Source organism: Girardinichthys multiradiatus, chromosome 12 (genome assembly GCF_021462225.1).
Source record: "Girardinichthys multiradiatus isolate DD_20200921_A chromosome 12, DD_fGirMul_XY1, whole genome shotgun sequence".
Classification (NCBI taxonomy): Eukaryota; Metazoa; Chordata; class Actinopteri; order Cyprinodontiformes; family Goodeidae; genus Girardinichthys; species Girardinichthys multiradiatus.
In genome coordinates, this window is record NC_061805.1 from 48563541 (window position 1) to 48578671 (window position 15131).

The following is a 15131-nucleotide window of genomic DNA, read 5'->3' on the forward strand; positions in this document are numbered from 1 at the left end:
GTCGTGTAAGTAAAACAAATTGTGAATACACTGCATGCATAATCTATGAACTAAGTATTTAAATAGGACATGAGGTGTTTCAATCAAGCCTTTAAAGTTCCTGTTTGAGAACTCCTCTCATCTCATGTCGTCAAGACTGTGCACATTAATTACGCAGCTCAGTCTGAGGCTCTTTAACACAGCCGCATTAACGCAGCATGTCATTAATAAGAAAAGGAGAGTGACATGTGAAGGTCTCACATTAGGACTAATTGAAAAGGCATCAATCATCTGCAGCCATTTCACTTGGCTCAGCACCTGCTGCTGCATAGATGAGGTCACACTTTAAACAGGATCAAGACGACTTAATCTAGACAGATTAACACAGCAGAATGTGCCATGCTCGTCATGTCTTTCTGCTCTTTTAGAAAAATTTTATTTTCGTTAAGACTGGCTCCTTTTTCAGAGAACGAAGGGTCCAAAACAACAAAGTGCCACTAATCTGATTTGTCACTTTTTTTTAAATGGACGAGGTGAACGGAGTTAAATTAAGCACGATGAACACTAAAAAACAAAAAATAAAACCAAATGGAAGGTTTAATCTTAAATTTAAAAAAAGGAAAAACAAAGTAAAGCTAGAATGACATGTAATATATGCAAACTAAAACAAATATCTTACAAATTATAGCAAAAAAGTTTAGAAACAGCAGGTGAGTTTTTAAGAAGGCGAAAATAAGGTCAAATTGTGGAAATTAGAGACAATATCAGGGAATGTGAGGAAAAGCATGAAATACAACAAAGAATCCAAACTCAGATACTGAACCAAGATCTAGAAAGAACCTGATAAACAAGGTATCTGATATCAGTTCAAACAGAACAAAAACTAAAACAGTGTTAATTCTTTTTAAAATAACAGTTAAAAAATTTTATTCACTCATATTAAAACTTAATCAATTCAGATGTTTGTTCCCCACTTCACCACAGCTCAGACTTTCATTTATTTAACTTTAAATTTTACCACAAAACAAAATCTTAAGAGTTGGTAGTTGAGATTAGATGCTAAATAGAATATTAATACTGCATGATGATGCAGTATTAACAAAATAAACTGTGACCACAGTAGCGCTGGTACTTCTAGCCACCATGTTTTCTGTTTTAAAGGACTCCAGCAAATTGCTTTAAATCTAGCCTTTGATGGACTCTTGTTTCCTGAGCAAGAATAAGGTGACAGTGGAGAGGAATGACTGTCCTTTAACAGGAACAAACCTCCTGCAGATTTAGAACCAGGCTTGGACTAATCGAGCAACAGTTCCAAAGACCAGATGAAGAATCTCCAGAAACCCGTTACCCAGAGCTAACTTTCTTGTATTTTTTTTCTTTCTGCCCCTGTCATTTTTCTTTTCTTACTCTCATGTCCCACCGGTTTCAGACATGTCACCCTGCAGCACCGCTCCTCTGTGGCTACAGCTGAGCAGATGTGGGGAATGGCAAATGAGCACAACTTAGCTGCCACATATGCTGCACAATCAAGAAAGGGTTTTGCAGTAATTTATTCATAGCAGTGAATAATGTAAACATGCTTTTTTTAGCAAGTGGGGACTGTTTCGGGTGTGTGCATTTCAGTTCAGCTTATGACAAACTGATGTTGGCGTCACAAGGAATATCAGTCATGGTAAGTATAAATGTTTGCACAGATGGAGACGGGACTCACCCTTTCCAACTGTGGAGGTGTTCTTAATGCATTTTCCAACTTCTGGAACAGGACTGCGATGAGTTCTGATCCAATCACAGTCATATGTAGTTATGCTCTAAAGATAAACCTCTGTCTTAAAACAAAGAGGAACCAAGGACACGTGACAGCAACAGAAAATATTAAATATGTGCATCAGTAAGCATTTGTAAGGAGAATTAAAAAATCCCTATGCTCCATGACTGTAATCAGATTGTTGAAGTTCACAAAATGTTCTCTGAACTGAAACTTTTTTATGACATGTAGCTGCTTATTAGCTCTGGGAACAAATATACAACTCCATCTCCAAAAAAACGTTATATTATCCCTCCGAGGAGCCAGACTACTAATCTGTTTAAAAAGTAATGATCTATAGTTTGTCATGTTCTCTGAAATATTTGACATATATTTAGATTTTTGACAGGTTTTTCATTTGACAGTCTTGTCTGTCTGCCTGACCATGACGGTATATTGGGAAGTCTGTTGCATTAACATGAAGTGGACTAGAGGAGGGTTATAGAGAGAAGCTGTTAAAGATCTGGCAACGAACCTGAGAGATGCATCCTCTTTCAGTCGATTATCAACTGTTTATCTAGTTATCAGTTTGTAGCTTCTAGGAATCACCTTGATGGGACTAGAGTCATATTTCCTGTGTTTTTTGTAGGTTTAGCACAAGAATCGGGTCTGTGATGGACTGCTGGTAACAAAAAGCACAATGATCCAATTTGAATTTGCCTTTTGTTGTCCTGACAGTTTGTGAGAACCAGCTTTCTGGTTTTGTTACATTTAAATGTTTCATATAATCAAACTAATTTTATCAGACTAAGATAATTTCAGTAAATACAAAAAGCTATTTTTGAAAGATTGCCTTAATAAACCATTATTTATTAAGTGAATTACCAACCTGGCCATTGTAAAAAAATCTACAAACTGAGAAAACATGGAACAGTGGAAAACCTTCCCAGGAGTGGCTGGCCTACCAGAATTACTCAAAGAGTACATCAATGACTGTGGACCATAATCCAAAGGACACTAGCAAATTCTCCTCTGGATGTTTAAAGAAAACATAAATTAAATATTGAAATGCCAAGTCAAAGTCTACACTAAAATCCAATTGAGATGCTGTGGCACAATCTTAAACAGGCTGTTCATGCACGATCATGTTCCACTGTGGCTGAATTAAAACAATTCTGCAAAGAAGAGTGGGTCTTCATTGCGATGCAAAAGATTAACTGTTGTTATTGCAAACTCTTGATGGCAACTGTTACTGCCAAAGGTAAAACAACCACCTATTAGGTTTAGGTTGCAATTATTGTTTTCACATAAGCCCAGGTTGGCGTGGATAGATTTTTTTCCTTTAATTAAAACTGCTTTTAGTATTTGTTCAGGTCACCGTTTTCTGTCATGAAAGTTAGTTTGAACGTCTTATATTAATCTGAAGAAAAGCACCCACTTTTTCCTTTTATGAATCGATATGAATGGATTAATAATAAATTACCTATTTATAGAGAATAAACATCAAATGAAAGCAGTTTTTGGTTTTATGCTGATATTTGTGTAGTTCTTGTTAAAAGTTTATTTGCTTTGGATTTTATTATTTTTGTTTTAGTTTACTAATGTTGTATTTGTAACTCCATAGACCTGTTCTTCTGTTTAAGACGTTTTTACTCCTGACCTGTCACACCTGCTCTCTGCTGATTACAGCACTCACCTGCTGTTAATCTGTCATTAGCTTGATTTGTTTCCTGTCAGTTGGTTTTCTCTTCATCCTTCCTCACTCAAGTGGATTAACTGTCTGGATGTTTTCATCGAATTATTTATGTAAGTTTCAGTGCAATCGCTTTGTTTTTCTCAGTTTACAATGTGCTGCTTTGTGCCTTATGACTAAAACATACTGTTAGTCCTGTAGTGTATTTGAAGCCAGCATGGTCCTGTTGTGCGTGATTGTGAGTGTCTCCATCCCACTAGCTGGTTAGATTTCCTCCTTTATATCCAGAATAATAAAACCGCTCTCTCTGATGGAGGCAGCCGACTCTGAAGGAGTTAATTATCTGCCCCCTGTCCAGTGAAGAAGATTGTGATGGTGAATTAGAAACCTAAAATGACCAGTTTGATTATAATGACAGTTCTTTGTAAGAATCATTTCATCTGCTTACATTACTTTGGAAGACGTGATTAATGAAGCGCAGTGTCCTTCTCGTTTCCCCCCCTGCTTTACTGATCCCTTGACATTTACTTTAGTTTGGGCTAATGTATTAATTCCAAAGATAATTATTCAATATACTTTTGTCACTGTTGATATAGCTCAGCGTCGCCCCTCGTGCTCTGTGCTGAGAGCTTCTATATGATTTTGCCAGATGGAGGACAGGCTCCTGCAGAAGTCTTGTTCTCTGAAGAAGGCCATATGTGTGAAGACCAGGGAAGAGATAATCAGGCAGGAGAAGGCAGCTCTCAAATTTACAGTGTGCATCCGATGTGTCTCTCTGATTGACTAGGCATCTAATGGAAATCAGACGTCTGGACTCATGTCTGCATATTGAGACAATTGTAAGCATGGGGACGTGTTCAATGTTTACAGTAATGATAGTAACTAATATACCACAGTTTAAAAGAACAACAATATAGGCAAAAATATAAAATGTCAAAGTTTGTGGTGTGTGCGTGTATACAGTCATATTCAGTAAATTTGATTATTGTTGACAATAATAATAGATTAAAATGTACTTTTAATCTAAGTGAGCCTCATTCTGATTCATTGAATACGACTACATGTTGCTGTTGTTTGAAAATATATTACTTCTCCTAAAGCTTTTTCAATATTGCTCATTGAAGTTAGCTGAGAATTTCATAGTTATATAGAGAAACATAAGATGATAGCGAAAACCGTTCAGTCTGACATTCATTATTTAAAGGGCATCAATCATTTTTTTTAAATAACTTCTCCTTTTCAATTGTTTTTGGGCTTTCCATGTCCAATGTCAAGAAATATGTTAAAACAAACATGGTATAAAAAAGAATCCGACCACAAAGCAGCTTAGAACGCAGTCGATTTTGGCATCATTGCACAACTCAATAGTCACCAAGACAATAGTAATGAAAGTGAAGTGTCTAGCTTACATCTGAGTTCATAAAGTGAAGATTTATATGTGATTTATTCAAAAGGACAGAGAAGGTCAGGAGAAATGTCTCACATGTAGGCAGTAGCATGGACATGCTATCTCTAACACCATCAAACTCAATGTACATATACAGTTAGTTTTCCTACAACTACAGGTTGTTTTGCCCTGAAACTTCAACTAAACCTAATACCAACCACACAATGCATGAGGGGAAAGTCTAAACACTGATATACAATATGTAATTCATCTGGCTTGAACACAAAGAAGGAAAGTTGCTGGTGCAGCTAATTATAGTGGATAAACATACAGGAGGTGCTTCACAGTAAATATTTTCTTACCTGAGAAACTTTATGCTCACAAACACCTGCAGTTGCCTCGATGGTATGTTTACTTGTCTGAAATAATTGTCATGGCAAAATATTATCTCTTCTGTGCCTTTTTATGAGAGAACTGTTGCAGCCCATAAAAATGTGAACGATTTTATTTACAAGAAACCTAGCATGTCAACAACAGGCACCAAGGTTGCAACCTAAATTTTGTTTGTTACTGACGTGGCTGCTGTCATGGTTTATTGCCTTACTTTATAGGGAGATACAGGTCCTTCTCAAAATATTAGCATATTGTGATAAAGTGCATTATTTTCCATAATGTCATGATGGAAATTTAACATTCATATATTTTAGATTCATTGCACACTAACTGAAATATTTCAGGTCTTTTATTGTCTTAATACGGATGATTGTGGCATCCAGCTCATGAAAACCCAAAATTCCTATCTCACAAAATTAGCATATTTCATCCAACCAATAAAAGAAAAGTGTTTTTAATACAAAAAACGTCAACCTTCAAATAATCATGTACAGTTATGCACTCAATACTTGGTCGGGAATCCTTTGGCAGAAATAACTGCTTCAATGCGGCGTGGCATGGAGGCAATCAGCCTGTGGCACTGCTGAGGTCTTATGGAGGCCCAGGATGCTTCGATAGCGGCCTTTAGCTCATCCAGAGTGTTGGGTCTTGAGTCTCTCAACGTTCTCTTCACAATATCCCACAGATTCTCTATGGGGTTCAGGTCAGGAGAGTTGGCGGGCCAATTGAGCACAGTGATACCATGGTCAGTAAACCATTTACCAGTGGTTTTGGCACTGTGAGCAGGTGCCAGGTCGTGCTGAAAAATGAAATCTTCATCTCCATAAAGCTTTTCAGCAGATGGAAGCATGAAGTGCTCCAAAATCTCCTGATAGCTAGCTGCATTGACCCTGCCCTTGATAAAACACAGTGGACCAACACCAGCAGCTGACACGGCACCCCAGACCATCACTGACTGTGGGTACTTGACACTGGACTTCTGGCATTTTGGCATTTCCTTCTCCCCAGTCTTCCTCCAGACTCTGGCACCTTGATTTCCGAATGACATGCAGAATTTGCTTTCATCCGAAAAAAGTACTTTGGACCACTGAGCAACAGTCCAGTACTGCTTCTCTGTAGCCCAGGTCAGGCGCTTCTGCCGCTGTTTCTGGTTCAAAAGTGGCTTGACCAGGGGAATGCCCATTTCCTGCACACGCCTGTGCACGGTGGCTCTGAATGTTTTTACTCCAGACTCAGTCCACTGCTTCCGCAGGTCCCCCAAGGATCTTGAATCGGCCCTTCTCCACAATCTTCCTCAGGGTCCGGTCACCTCTTCTTGTTGTGCAGCGTTTTCTGCCACACTTTTTCCTTCCCACAGACTTCCCACTGAGGTATCTTGATACAGCACTCTGGGAACAGCCTATTCGTTCAGAAATTTCTTTCTGTGTCTTACCCTCTTGCTTGAGGGTGTCAATAGTGGCCTTCTGGACAGCAGTCAGGTCGGCAGTCTTGATTGGGGTTTTGAGTGATGAACCAGGCTGGGAGTTTTAAAGGCCTCAGGAATCTTTTGCAGGTGTTTAGAGTTAACTCGTTGATTCAGATGATTAGGTTCATAGCTCGTTTAGAGACCCTTTTAATGATATGCTAATTTTGTGAGATAGGAATTTTGGGTTTTCATGAGCTGTATGCCAAAATCATCCGTATTAAGACAATAAAAGACCTGAAATATTTCAGTTAGTGTGCAATGAATCTAAAATATATGAATGTTAAATTTTCATCATTACATTATGGAAAATAATGAACTTTATCACAATATGCTAATATTTTGAGAAGGACCTGTACATATTTCACTCTTGAGTATCCAAGCCATGACTGTCTGAGGCGAAAACCAACTGATAGAACGCAGCACCAGGTGGAAGAGGAGGAACTTTATTCAGCGCCACCTACATCCACAAAAACCTCTGGTCAGTCCTGTATTCTGTGACATCTTCAACCGCACATACAATGTAAGAAACAATTTTTAAAAGACAAAGAAACTTTCTGGGAGTAAATGGTTAAAGCCAAATGTGCAATATGTATGGACATTCATGCATAAATACTAGCTTCAGTATTCTGGCCACTGTATGACCCGTGTGCGGGATAGTACCATGATGCCTCTGAACCTAATTGAAACTCCATGGAGTTCTGGTAATGCTGTCTCCGAGGCAGCTTTGGGTTGCAGACCTGCTAGGTCCTTGCAGTTAAATTATTTAGATACTCATCAGTGGTGTGCACATGAACCAAAACAGACCATTACTTTTGTTGTCTGTCCAGCTTTTTGCTTACTTGCTGTTGGTATCATTTAGTGCAGATTCTCTGATGTTTATACATGGAGATAAATTTGATTTAATGATAGAACAAAGACTCAAGAAAGCAGACAGTGGGATCTTTGTGTATAGGGTCTTCCAGCATTCTTAGTTTTTTTGATTTTTCAATTGGTCCTGTTTCTGCCATATTCCCATAAGAGTTGGAAAACTGATCTGGAAGTCAATGAGAGACCTGTAAGAAGTTACTTGACAAAGGTTTTAGCTTGCCTTTAAGGTCAAAGATGACAACATGAAAAATCAAGAACTCATTTAACTAGAACCTCTCTTCCAACATGAAGTAGGATCTTTAAAAAGCAACAAATCTACCAGATCTCAAGAAATTCAGGAACAGATGAGAAAAAAGTCACATCAGTTTGGAAAGGCTTGCACACTGTATTTTAAGGTTTTGGGACTCCAGTGAACCAGAGTGAGACAACCGAGATTACTCCAAGAGCACATCGCCAACTCATCCAGAAGGTAACAAAAGAACCCAGGGCAACATCTAAAGCTCTGCAGGCCTCACTGCCTCAGTTAAGGTCAGAGTTCATATTTCAACAATAAGAGAGAGAAAAAAGTGGCCAAAAATGAGTTCCATGGGAGAGTTCCAAAGCCAAAACTAGTGCTGACCAAAACAGACGTAAAGAACCGTCTCACATCTTTAATAATGCGCAAGACTTTTGCAGATTACTCTGAGGTCTGATGAGATGAAAGGTAATTTTTTGTTAGCGTGTAGACCCGTTACATCCAGCTTAGAGCTAACACAGCATTTCAGAAAATAAACAACTTACCGACAGTCAGACGTGGTGATAGTATGATGATCTTTTTTTGCTTCTTCAAGACTCAAATATAAGTTTGTGATCTTAAGCCAAAGCACCCTTTGGTTATGCAGCAGGACAGGGATCCCAAGGACTGCAGCAAGTCCGAAAAAGTCTGAATAGACTTAGACTAGAGTAGCTTTTTTCCCTCAATTTGAAATTATCATTTGAAAACTGCCATTTGAATTTACTCAGGTTATCTTTGCCTGAAGTGTGAAAAGATTTAAAACCAGAAGAAATTTGTAAGATGGTAAATACTTTTTCTTAACACTTGTTCTGAAATCAGGAAAGGTTAAAAGTATAGCGAGGAGAGGATCATCTTTGAACCAAACCCGATCAGTCTCAGAAAACCATCTTTGTGTTAGAAACACGATGTTCTCCTTGCGTGTCAGTTTACACAAAAAGAAGCCAGCAGTGGAGGAATGAAGCCCGAAGAAGGAACAATCTCAGTTGTGAGCTTATTATTCACCCAGCAAACATCACAGCAATGCACACAACAGTTGAGCTGCGTGTCTGGGGCCATCTTGCAGATGTCTTTGTTTTGTCCTCTCTCTGCAGCCTGAGCTGACCACTGTTTATGTGATAGATACCAGGAGACATGGGGGGGTCGCCTGTGATATTTCAGCAGCTGTTTCCTTTATGCAGCTGCACCGCTGCAGACAGGACACTTCAAATCATGCTCACTGCTGCCACCACTGTGTGCATATCTGTGCGTGAGGGAGAGTCCAATGGGATCTTGTGCCTGACGTCACACTGAGCCACAACAGAGAGTTGAGGGGTATCCTACATCTATCACTCTGAATATGATCAGCACAGAGGAAACTGGTTCACTGCAGACTCTGCAGGTCCTGTTGAGAGAGCTGGACATCATGTCTGCTTGTTTTTAATTTTGCATCTTGTTTTTTAAATGTGGATGAAAATGAGAACATCTGTTTTTTAATTATAAATTGAAACTGAGAGGTGGCTTTAACAGCGTGTGTTGTAAAAATATCGAGCTTTACTCTCCATATTTGGTCTATTAGCATCTTTAATCCAACAGGGAGGCTGTTTTTACCTGAACTTGAATTGAACGCAGGTCATTGCTATAGCATTAAGCAGCTATTCTCTTTGAGTTAAAGGCTGTAGACAAATATCTGTTGGGGGACGCACCTTTTAGGAGTCCTGCAAATGAAAATCACCAACATTCCCTCCTTCAAACAATGGCTGTAGTGTGTCCGCTGTGCATTCTGCACATTGGGGCTGTTGCATGCTGCTCATATAAACTATCTTTGTGGGAATAGTTCCCTCTTTAAGCTCAACTCTAAATAGTGAAAACTAAAGACTCATGTTGAGATAGGACCCTAACCATATATATAGGGGAATGACAGCCCAGATTATTAAGATAAATTGTGGTTCATATTTTACTTATTTCCATTCTTTTACTCCATAAACTGAAATGCATATAAACTACTTTAATGTTGTTGATGAATATGCACTTTTAAAATCAAAAACATTATTTTATTTGATCACTGTCAAAAATGATTCTTTCCAGCTTTATACACACAGATTAACATTTTTAAATTAACAACTTTACATTCCATAAATTAATAAAAAGAATGTCTTATTATACAGACCTATGTTCTTTTTTTATTCAAGCTCAGGTGTAGTGGATAAAATATAAAGTGTTTATGGTTATAACGCACTCTTTCATACATTTACACACTTTTCACTGTATATTTACTTTAAACGAGGTTTCATAAGTTCAGAATCTAAAATAACTTAGTAAAAGCTAGCTTAATATATTACTTGTAGTGAAACTTTATATATTATCATTGTGTAAAAACAATTATAATTTTTAAGGTGACTAAGAATTACTTTCAATTATTTCAGTTTAAATGTAACTTGTTTTATTAAACCATTTAAGTTTAATAATTTCACCAAGAAGCTTAAAGATTTTTTTTGTGGCACTAGTGGCCTTTATTTTTCCAGTATTGTTTGACATTAATTAGACAGGAATGGGGGCGGAGAAGGAAGGGAAGACATGCAGCAAATGTTGCCGGGGCCGGGACTCGAACCCGGAACAGCAGCGTCAAGGACTAAGGCGTTGGTATGATTCGCGAGCTTAGATTTTGACAATGACAAATGTGATTCATAGAATCAGATACTTGGTATTGAGAAGTAATGAAAAGTGAAAGGAAGCCAGTATGTGAGCAACAGACTGCAGCCTTGGATCATTTCAGAACAAAATAAACGTAACTTACCGTCAAGGTAACTGTATTGTTGCAAGGACACTTCCAGCTGAAAATGTCAAAAATAAAAACACCTCCTGTTCCGTTCATTCAGAGGTTCTCCTTCAACTATTTGCTAAACTTTCTTGTTCATTATGTTGTAATTTATACCTTAAATTTGAACTTTTTTACTATTTACAATTAATAACAAAGGTTTTAAATGGGGAGTTAGAAAATGGTTTCCTAGTATTAATTAATTATTACAAATTCTTAATAGTGAGGAGAAGAAAACCCTCCTAATCATATTTAGTGCAATATATAATGGAGTGGACAATGAGGACTAGGATTGACAGATGTTAACTTTATCATGACAAAGAAGCACTTTAATTCATTTGGAAATGTAACATTAACTGGTTTTAATCTCTTCCTATTATTTCATATGGAGCATAAATGTCTAATTGCAAGGGGGCAAATATTACATCTGATCAGTTTTCATAATAAAAATCCGCCTTTAGCAGATTTTTTGACAAATAAATGGTAAAAGATAAACGTAATAAATGTTACCACATGAGCATTTGATCATGTCTAATTTAGGCCTAAGGACCAACAATACAGGTTTTGAACTCCTAACCTACAACAATGCAGGAGGTCATAGATTTGATTAAAAAATGTTGACTTAGACTGAAAAAAATGGATCTCTGACATGTACAATTTTAAAAAAAGATCAAATTTGTTGCTCTCAGTCATGTTCTTTAATGTTATGATGTTTCACTGCTCAAAGTCACAAATTATTGGTAGTTTGTTTTGGAAATGTACCAATGCCACCACAGACGACACTGATATCCAGAAATGGTTCTTTGTATGTCGATGAACAATGGATGCCCAAAGTTTTTGCTTCACAGTAATTAAACGTTTTCAACCATGTTCTTTTCTGATTTAACAAATGCATCTTCAACCTTCAAAACCACATTCCATGCACAAAGAGTTCTCCATCTTGGATTTTCTCATTTATTTTTCATTGGAAGCTGAAAGCGAGATTTCACCCTTGTCTAGTTGTGGGAAAAAGAGCCAATGAAGCAGAAAGACACATAAACTTTTAGGAGAGGGGAAAATGCACACAGTGTGTCCTTTGAGCCAGTGTCACCCTGCTGGGTTGAGTTTGACATTCAGACCATCCGACAAGGCTCGACCCAGGGTGGACAGCCCCCCTGCAATATTAACTTTCATTTGGAGAGCAGCTGTGGCTATGAGCATGAAACATTAAAGGAAACAGCTGCCATGGATCCAGTGCCATCGCACCACCTCTTGCACTGTGTATTAAAGCGTCTTCCCTACTGTTTCTTGAAGCCCAAATGGGGGAAAAACACAGACTGGCTCTTATTCCCCATGAAATTTCCCTTCTGACTGCAGTTGTTGGGTGATTTTTGTGTGTCTGTGTGAGGATTCAGTGGAGATGTCACCAACATGTGTCTGAGGAAAGTGCTATCAAGGCTTCTTTGTCCAAAAGATTTGCTGCCTTGTGTGTTTTAAAAAGGGAAATCACATAAAATGTGGGCAGACAAAAAGTAAAAGACTAAACAGGAGGATGCCTGTTATATACTCAGACTCCAAACTGCTTTATCGAAAACATTTTCAATAAAACATTGAAACAGACATAAAACTGTTTAAAAACATCTTCTTGCCTGTAGATAGTTACCAAATTCTTCTTTCTGTAGGTTTAAATAATACCAAGAAAAGCAATAAAATAAGCTGTTTATTAAGAAGGAAGTTCAATGAAAAAGCCTAATTGTTGTAAATGTTTACTTTTTCCTGTTTGATTTTACTTTATATTTAGGTCAAAATTATTCAGCTATGCAAACACATGGAAGTTTTTCTGTGACTGGCTGAGTGACAGACTGACTGAGGCTTATAGATGCTATCCACTGGTGCATGTATTCATAAATATACAGGGACAGTAAAAACAGAGCTGTTTAGGACAGCATGGATTCCCACTGCAGGATTTCACTCATTCTAACGTTTTTTTTTTTAAGTGCACTGGAAAAAAAAAAAACATAACAAATTCAGCTTTGGTGTATTGATGTTGATGACTTCACAAAAGGCTAATCATTAGAAATCTATAGTTGATATGGAGGGTTGGCAACTATTGGCAGACTTAAACAGATTTTGAAGCATTAAAGTTAAAGTTGTTGATAGTCATTCAACTTTATATGTTTGGGGTTGACTGGAATAATGGTGCTGGTAAAGTCCAAGGATTGACAACCTTGACAATCCAAGCAACCATTTTTGCCTTTGCTCCTACTACATAAAGTTTATCTAGAACCACAATATGTACAGGACTCCTTAAAGATGCCATTAGTTCTACAAATACTTATTATAGAGAATTTAGATTTTTATTGGTTTGGTTAATCAGTTTTATTTTTAGTTTTAATTCAATTCAGTTTTATTTATATAGCGCCAATTCACAACACATGTTGTCTCAAGGCATTCACAACAGTCAGGTACATACATTCCAATTAATCCTAACCATTGAACAGTGCAGTCAGATTCAATTTTTTATTCAAATTGGATAAAAAGTTTTTCTGTCTAAGGAAACCCAGCAGATTGCATCCAGTCAGTGACTTGTAGCATTTAGTCCTCCTGGAAGAGCATGTAGAGACAGTGGACAGTCACTGGCGTTGACTTTGCAGCAATCCCTCATACTGAGCATGCATGTAGCGACAGTGGAGAGGAAAAACTCCCTTTTAACAGGAAGAAACCTCCAGCAGAACCAGAACCAGGCTCAGTATGAGCAGCCATCTGCCATCTGGGGGTTAGAGAGAAAGAGAACAGAGCAGAGACACAAAGAGAACAAATAAGCACTGATCTAGGAGTACTTTCTATGGGAAGGAAAAGTAAATGTTAGTGGATGTAGCTCCTTTAGTCGTTTCATCTAGAAAGAACAGATCAACTCTGAGCCAGTTTTCAAGGTTATAGTCTGAAAAAGAGCACATTTAATTAGTTACAGTAAAAGCTCAGTCAATTTCCATATCTAGGAGAGAGAAAGGGTTAAACACTAAAAGACAGGGCTATGTGGATCATCGGTAGAGGGTGACCATTAAGTTGTTGCCAACAGAAGCTCGGACGACGTCCCTCTCCAGAAAGGTGTCACAAGTAGTCACAGAGCCAGGCCAGGTGTAGCTTCTAGGAAGAGAAAAGAAAGAACAAAGTTAAAAGCTGAAATAACAGTAAATAATGCAAAATTGGAGAGTAGTGTGAGAATGTAGCGTAGAGGGTGAAAGTGGTCATTATGTCCTCCAGCTGCCTAAGCCTATAGCAGCATAACTACACAGATAGTTTCAGTTCAGATTATTTAGTTAAACGGCGCTTATTTACAACAATGTCGTCACAAGGAACCCCACAAAGGGTCCCACTGATGGTCATTGTTATACTAAAAACCACAAGGATTGGGATACCTCTCTCTGTCAGACTGATTACAACCACTGGAAAAGAGAAGGGGTCATACAGGTAGCAGAAATGGAGGGTGTCTTTGCACCTCAACCATAACTGAGCCGGTTTAGGCTAAACCTGAATCCCCGTTACTCCAACCAACAGGGAGGGAGGAAGGCTCCCTCCCTGATAAACTAAGCCACTCTAACTATAAGCTTTATCAAAAAGGAAAGTTTTAAGCCTAGCCTTAAAAGTAGACAGGGTGTCTGCCTCACGGACTAAAACTGGGAGCTGGTTCCACAGGAGAGGAGCCTGATAACTAAAGAATCTGCCTCCCATTCTACTTCTAGAGACTAGGAACAACCAGTAAACCTGCAGTCTGAGAACGAAGTGCCCTGTTAGGAACATATGGACCAATCAGATCTCTGATGTATGATGGAGCTAGATCATTAAGGGCTTTATATGTGAGGAGGAGAATTTTAAATTCTATTCTGTATTTAACAGGGAGCCAATGAAGAGAAGCTAAAATAGGAGAAATATGATCTCTTTTTAATTTTAATCAGAATTCTTGCTGCAGCATTTTGAATCAGCTGAAGGCTTTTAACTGCATTTTGTGGACATCCTGATAGTAAAGAATTACAATAGTCCAGCCTTGAAGTAACAAATCCATGGACTAGTTTTTCAGTGTCACTCCTGGATAGGATATTTCTAATTTTGGCAATGTTCCGGAGATGAATGAAGGAAATCCTAGAAACCTGTTTAATATGGTATTTAAATTACATGTCCTAGTCAAAGATAACACCAAGGTTTTTTACCTTATTACCGGAGGTCAGTTTAATGCCATCCAGGTTACGTGATTGAATAAGCAGTTTCTTTTTTAAAGACTCCGGTCCAAAGACGACAACTTCTGTCTTGTCTGAATTTAGAAGCAAAAAATTTAAAGTCATCCAAGTTTTTATATCTTCAAGACATGTTTGTAGTCTATCTAACTGGTTGGGCTCATCAGGATTCACGGATAAGTAAAGCTGAGTGTCATCGGCGTAACAGTGAAAAGTTATTCTATGCTGCCTGATAATTTTACCTATTGGAAGCATATATATAGTAAAGAGAATTGGCCCAAGTACTGAACCCTGTGGTACTCCACAATTAACCCTGGAGTTTAA